We start from the raw sequence: 641 nt of genomic DNA, 5'->3' as shown, positions 1-641 counted from the left end.
TGAGTCAATGCCCCCCCCCCCCCAGGAAGAATTTTTGGATCCGCCTCTGCTAGTAACATTAAGTCATACAATTCAAATATAAAATATTCTAAACAAGAAGAAAGGCAATTTAAAACGAAAGTATTTATTTAGAAATAAATATAAAAAAGACATTCTGATTTTTAGACAGGACAATTGAATATATATGCGCATTAGATTCAAATTATTTAAAAAATAGTCAAATACTTAAACGAAAGGCACTAAATGTGCGCTTTTGGATTATGTAACTATAAATTTAATTTTTTTTTAAAATAAGAAGCATTACTACAGAAATAAAAAATTATAATGTTCAATAAATTCTTATTTAGATAAACTCCTGTTTGTGAAAATTGCAACACCATGAAGGAATCGTCATAATTGAATGAAATTTACTACACAGTTGAGTGGTAGTGGTACAAATAAATGATTAAACTTTCAAAGCAAACAAACAATAACAAGAGATCGAAATCAGTATTTTGTGTAGCCGCCACGCACCGCAATAAGCGCTGCTACACGACGTGGCATGGAGTCAAGCAAATTTTGAATGTCTGTCTGAGGAAGAGCATTCCATATAGTTTGTATGCGTACCCAAAGTTCGTCTGTAGAAGCAACAGGACGAGGAT

The sequence above is a fragment of the Parasteatoda tepidariorum genome, chromosome 3, assembly GCF_043381705.1.
Source record: "Parasteatoda tepidariorum isolate YZ-2023 chromosome 3, CAS_Ptep_4.0, whole genome shotgun sequence".
In the NCBI taxonomy this organism is placed as follows: Eukaryota; Metazoa; Arthropoda; class Arachnida; order Araneae; family Theridiidae; genus Parasteatoda; species Parasteatoda tepidariorum.
This window is presented reverse-complemented; position numbering follows the sequence as displayed.